This window comes from Schistocerca cancellata, chromosome 1, assembly GCF_023864275.1.
Source record: "Schistocerca cancellata isolate TAMUIC-IGC-003103 chromosome 1, iqSchCanc2.1, whole genome shotgun sequence".
In the NCBI taxonomy this organism is placed as follows: Eukaryota; Metazoa; Arthropoda; class Insecta; order Orthoptera; family Acrididae; genus Schistocerca; species Schistocerca cancellata.
Window position 1 is genome coordinate 488,714,585 of NC_064626.1, and position 6,000 is coordinate 488,720,584.

Genomic DNA, 6,000 nt, shown 5'->3' on the forward strand with positions numbered 1-6,000 from the left:
GGTATGTTCTCCAAACTTCAACAAAAGCCCGTACAGAGCTACTGAGCGGCTCTCCTGCAGAGTCTTCTACTGGAGTTTATCTATCATCTCCGTAACGCTTTCGCAATTACTAAATAATCCTGTAACGAAGCGCGCTGCTCTCCATTGGATCTTCTCTATGTGTTCTATCAACCCTATGTGGTACGGAGCCCACACTGCTGAGCAGTATTCAAGCAGTGGGCGAACAAGCGTACTGTAACCTACTTCCTTTGTTTTCTTATTGCATTTCCTCAGGATTCTTTCAATGAATCTCAGTCTGGCATCTGCTTTACCGACGACCGAGTTTATATGATCATTCCATTTTTAATCACTTCTAATGCGTACTTCCAGATAATTTATGGAATTAACTGCTTCCAGCTGGTGACCACCTGTATTGTAGCTAAATGATAAGGGATCTTTCTTTCTATGTATTCGCAGCACATTACACTTGTCTACATTGATATTCAACTGCCATTCCCTGAACCATGTGTCTATTCGCTGCAGATCCTCCTATATTTCAGTACAATTTTCCATTGTTACAACCCCTCGATATACCACAGCATCATCCGCAAAAAGCCTCAGTGAACTTCCGATGTCATCCACATGGTCATTTATGTAAATTGTGAATAGCAACTGTCCTACGACACTCCCCTGCGGCACACCTGAAATCACTCTTACTTCGGAAGACTTCACTCCATTGAGAATGACATGCTGCGTTCTGTTATCTAGGAACTCTTCAATCCAATCACACAATTGGTCTGATAGTCCATATGCTCTTACTTTGTTCATTAAACGACTGTGAGGAACTGTATCGAACGCCTTGCGGAAGTCAAGAAACACGGCATCTACCTGTGAACCTGTGTTTATGGCCCTCTTGAGTCTCGTGGACGAATAGCGCGAGCTGGGTTTCACACGATCGTCATTTTCGAAACCCATGCTGATCTCTACAGAGTAGATTTCTAGTCTCCAGAAAAGTCATTATACTCGAACACAATACGTGTTCCAAAATTCTACAACTGATAGACGTTAGAGTTATAGGTCCACAGTTCTGCACATGTGTTTGACGTCCCTTCTTGAAAACGGGGATGGCCTGTGCCCTTTTACAATCCTTTGGAACGCTACGCTCTTCTAGAAACCTACGGTACACCGCTGCAAGAAGGGGGGCAAGTTCCTTCGCGTACTCTGTGTAAAATCGAACTGGTATCCCATCAGGTCCAGCGACCTTCCCTCGTTTGAGCGATTTTCATTTTATCTCTATCCCTCTGTCGTCTATTTCGATATCTACCATGTTGACATCTATGCGACAATCTAGAGAAGGAACTTTAGTGCAGTCTTCCTCTGTGAAACAGCTTTGCAAAAAGACATTTAGTATTTCGGCCTTTAGTCTGTCATCCTCTGTTTCAGTACCATTTTGGTCACAGAGTGTCTGGGCATTTTGTTTTGATCCACCTACCGCTTTGACATAAGACCAAAATTTCTTAGGATTTTCTGCCAAGTTGTGGGGCGGCGGGAGGAATTAATTGTTATTTAAATGTTGGATGTAATGTAATGCAGAAAAGATGCATTTCCCGGCCGATGCACCATATGTGGGAAGGCGGGTGGAAAATTTTACTGTTGGTGGTATAAATGTTTGAATGTAGAAACATTTCCTATTATTTAGAATGTTATTTATGCTGTCTTTCGCCGTTCTCAACACTAGCTCTCTAACTACAATTTTGGCAACCAGAAAGTGATTAACAATACGTGAAGCCTGTAATTAGAATTCCTGGTGCCCACTTCATCTGAGAAATACACTTATAGCTACAGCTTATAGCTCTGAGGAATTAGGAGATTTTCTGGGATTCATAATCAAAAACCGATCGTGAAAAAAATGTTTTCTGTATTCTGAAAGTCACAGATGAAAAGAAAGAATCCACATAACCTGACTAACAGAGCAGTTCAGAGTCTAATGCGCTGATGCAACTATAACTGTCCAAATTAAATGTTTAAATGAATGCTCGCCATAATTTGATGATAATGTTCATCAAACGCCACGCTAAATAATGGTAGAATGTCTGTCCCGCGACGGCACGTGAAAATACGACATACGCAAACTGAAGATAGATAATTACAGTCATCCCAGAATTAACACGTCACTCGAAAATGATTTCATGGTTACGCGTATCCCGAGTAACTTAATACGGCATCCGAGGCTGTTATAGCAATGATACCGATGCGACGCGACTCCCGACACAGGTGGTGTGCTATTCAGCGTCTGGAGAGAACTGGAGCCTTCCTCTCTCGCGCAGCGTTCTTATATACACTCCTGGAAATGGAAAAAAGAACACATTGACACCGGTGTGTCAGACCCACCATACTTGCTCCGGACACTGCGAGAGGGCTGTACAAGCATGATCACACGCACGGCACAGCGGACACACCAGGAATCGCGGTGTTGGCCGTCGAATGGCGCTAGCTGCGCAGCATTTGTGCACCGCCGCCGTCAGTGTCAGCCAGTTTGCCGTGGCATACGGAGCTCCATCGCAGTCTTTAACACTGGTAGCATGCCGCGACAGCGTGGACGTGAACCGTATGTGCAGTTGACGGACTTTGAGCGAGGGCGTATAGTGGGCATGCAGGAGGCCGGGTGGACGTACCGCCGAATTGCTCAACACGTGGGGCGTGAGGTCTCCACAGTACATCGATGTTGTCGCCAGTGGTCGGCGGAAGGTGCACGTGCCCGTCGACCTGGGACCGGACCGCAGCGACGCACGGATGCACGCCAAGACCGTAGGATCCTACGCAGTGCCGTAGGGGACCGCACCGCCACTTCCCAGCAAATTAGGTACACTGTTGCTCCTGGGGTATCGGCGAGGACCATTCGCAACCGTCTCCATGAAGCTGGGCTACAGTCCCGCACACCGTTAGGCCGTCTTCCGCTCACGCCCCAACATCGTGCAGCCCGCCTCCAGTGGTGTCGCGACAGGCGTGAATGGAGGGACGAATGGAGACGTGTCGTCTTCAGCGATGAGAATCGCTTCTGCCTTGGTGCCGATGATGGTCGTAAGCGTGTTTGGCGCCGTGCAGGTGAGCGCCACAATCAGGACTGCATACGACCGAGGCACACAGGGCCAACACCCGGCATCATGGTGTGGGGAGCGATCTCCTACACTGGCCGTACACCACTGGTGATCGTCGAGGGGACACTGAATAGTGCACGGTACATCCAAACCGTCATCGAACCCATCGTTCTACCATTCCTAGACCGGCAAGAGAACTTGCTGTTCCAACAGGACAATGCACGTCCGCATGTATCCCATGCCACCCAACGTGCTCTAGAAGGTGTAAGTCAACTACCCTGGCCAGCAAGATCTCCGGATCTGTCCCCCCATTGAGCATGTTTGGGACTGGATGAAGTGTCGTCTCACACGGTCTGCACGTCCAGCACGAACGCTGGTCCAACTGAGGCGCCAGGTGGAAATGGCATGGCAAGCCGTTCCACAGGACACATCCAGCATCTCTACGATCGTCTCCATGGGAGAATAGCAGCCTGCATTGCTGCGAAAGGTGGATATACACTGTACAAGTGCCGACATTGTGCATGCTCTGTTGCCTGTGTCTATGTGCCTGTGGTTCTGTCAGTGTGATCATGTGATGTATCTGACCCCAGGAATGTGTCAATAAAGTTTCTCCTTCCTGGGACAATGAATTCACAGTGTTCTTATTTCAATTTCCAGGAGTGTATAAAGCCGCGGTGCGGACGGCTAAGGGAACGCCTGATCAAATCGGCTCTCCCAACTAGCCGCTGGGCTAGTAACGCACCACTTTAAGTCATTGAATAAATCATAGCTTCTTTTGCTGATGGCCGATGAAGCTCTCAATTTAAATGTGCAATCAGCACACAGGTAAGTAATTATAATAAAAGTTTGACATGGCTAAGTTAAATATTTTTGGCGAGAGAATTAATTTAATTACACTACACGCAGTAGACGAGCTCTGAACTTGCCCTTTGGAGATACGTTATCACTATAGTTTTATAGTTATTCAAATGAAACTTTTCACATCTTTATGGTTATAGCGGATCTCCATTCTACTTAAATATAAACATCCTAGCCTTATTTATTAGTCTACTTAATCTATCTTGCTTCCTTAAGTTTTAAGACAAAATCAGATAATCATGAATTCCAACAAAAATCTTAATTTGTGAGATCCAGAAGACTGTTTCTATTAAATCATTATGAAAACGGAATCTAACTACAAATTTTTAAATCTCTAGCTCTTTTCTGTTGCGCCAATGATTTTTACAGAAAAATGTCCAGATTTCGAAAATGGTTAAAGTTATCGAACTGATATTCAACACACATTGATTTGGTATTACTCCTGACATGCTAGAACCATTTTAGTTTATTTACTTGATTTTTAAAGTATTGCGCAACATTTATGACGTCAGAGCTAGTTACAGCGGACTGGCTGGCACACAACGGAAAGAATGATGTGAATTTATTACGGCGTGAGTAGGCTGCTTCCCTACAAAGTCAGTACATAGAACTTTACTTTCGAATTCATTGAACGCCTCTCGCATAGCCCTCCTCACACTACATTTCGCTTCACGTAATTTTTGTTTTTTCTGCAAGGCTTTGGCTGTGTTTATGTTTGCTGTGAAGTTCCCTTTGCTTCCACAGCAGTTTTCTAACTCGGTTGTTGTACCACGGTGGTACTTTTTCTAAAAAAAGTACTGATTGTAGAGACATGAAATTTTCACAGCATGTGAAGTGTAAGATTCAGCACATATGGAACTAGAATAATTAAAGTTTCCTTAGTTGTTTTGTTTTTATGATTATTTACAAAATACTGTCAAAAACGGAGTATCAGAAAAAAAGGTAACATGCCCCACAGTGCAATTTTAGTAATAATTCTAGTTCAGTGTACCTAGAAAGATGCATTCAGTAATTATGGAAAATTGTAAGTTGGTGTCTGAAAAAGTTTCCAAGATAATGGGTCACAAAAAATTCGATAATTTAACATTGGCGGCATAGGACATACAATGTCCCCTTAACTTTTACTGAGCTCGAGTTTAGTAAACGATACAATGAGGAGCATCTCACTACCAAAACTGAAAATATTAACGTCTGTTGCTTTTGCCGCTGTGACATTAGAAGATTGGAGAAAAGCTGTCCGTGATCTTAAAAATATGTGTGATAAGTACTGCTGGAGAAATGCTTCTAGGTTGTAAGAAACTGAAAATCGATCGCTCTGGTTTCAAGCGAGGAGTTTCCATTGACATCTATGACAAACAGCACATAAAGAATCAACAGACACAGTTGATAAAGACAGCTATATCACTCTGAAGGTAGTTCTACAAGTTCTGCCACCTTATCATCATGGTTAGCGAATGTAACATACATATGTTCAATCTCATGTTCCTGTTCTTGTTTTAGATGTTCAGGGGCCTCTACAGTCTTGTGGCATGTGATAGCCCTGCATTTTTAACTATTGGAGAGTACGCCATTATCACTTGTCGTTCCCATTTCCTCTGGCGTAAACATGACGGTGCTGGTTAGGTCTTAGTTCGATTTGCCGGGTCATAATTTCCTCGATTTGTTCGCCAATTATGTTTTGATGCCCAAGCAAGTTGTGGTAGCACATGAGTTTACTCGTGGAACACTACGCGCATAAGCCTGGTTCTAAGTGTTATGTATAGTAATTGCAGCCCAAAGGGTAAAATGAATCTTTGTGAAGAGTAAAGCAAAATGAGTTTGATGAAGATTTAGCGAACATCCTAATTTATTATTACTTTTTGAAATAAACACTATGATAGCAGATTCCAATGGAAACGGTGGCTATAATCGAAATTTCTTTACTTGAAACAGTCTATACGGAAATCTATTTACCGTATGAGTATCCAAGTTTATAGAAACGATGTTCAGACTGTGCACTCCAGGATTTGTGTTGTTTAGTGGTGTAGTGCCATGACCGTTAGATACTGCTACTGGTACTGTGACA